General features: G+C 19.7%; 1 protein-coding gene across 3 annotated transcripts in view; it reads left to right on the forward strand.

Annotated features, from left to right (window-relative positions):
• The window catches only part of LOC107696073 (CUGBP Elav-like family member 5), a 176,810-nt gene that overhangs the window by 174,018 nt on the left and 2,122 nt on the right, over nt 1–670 (forward strand). The gene's annotated exons all lie outside the window — the stretch shown is intronic.

Genomic DNA, 670 nt, shown 5'->3' on the forward strand with positions numbered 1-670 from the left:
ATTACAATAATAATATTTATTATTATTATAATTATTATAAATGATATTTGTAACTTATATAATATTTTAATATCTGATTTTACTAGTGTTTTTGACAACAATAATATTTTATATTTGAATTAAAAAAATAAAAAATATTATTATAATATATTTTAAATGCAAAAAATTATATTTAGTATTATTAGTATTATTTGTTTTATGGTTTTTGTTGTTAATAATAATAATAATAATAAGTATATACCTTAGTAATTATTAGTAATTGGAAATTATTGTTATTATTATATAAAATTTATTTTTTTATATAACATTTTTTTATTTTATTATATAAAAAGTAACAAAAAATATTATTATTGCTGTTAATAATAATACTCATTAATAATAATGAATAGTAATTAGTAACTGTGTTTTTAAATAAAAAGTAAAATAATTGATTTATTATTATTATTATTATTATTATTCTATCAGCCATCTTATCCATTACAATGGGCCACAATGAGACATAATCAGTTATTATTATCATCATCCAGATGTCTGTATCGCTACATCCCAAGTTTTGAGTATAAAAGCGTGTGCTGAATGAAGTAATCTCTCCTTAAAAGCGGCAAAATTCTCCGCTAAACTCTCCTGGCAAACAGTCAAATGTTATCTTGAAGCCGCGGAACGGTTGATG

This window comes from Sinocyclocheilus anshuiensis, unplaced genomic scaffold (assembly GCF_001515605.1).
Source record: "Sinocyclocheilus anshuiensis isolate Anshui unplaced genomic scaffold, SAMN03320099.WGS_v1.1 scaffold217, whole genome shotgun sequence".
NCBI classification, from domain to species: domain Eukaryota; kingdom Metazoa; phylum Chordata; class Actinopteri; order Cypriniformes; family Cyprinidae; genus Sinocyclocheilus; species Sinocyclocheilus anshuiensis.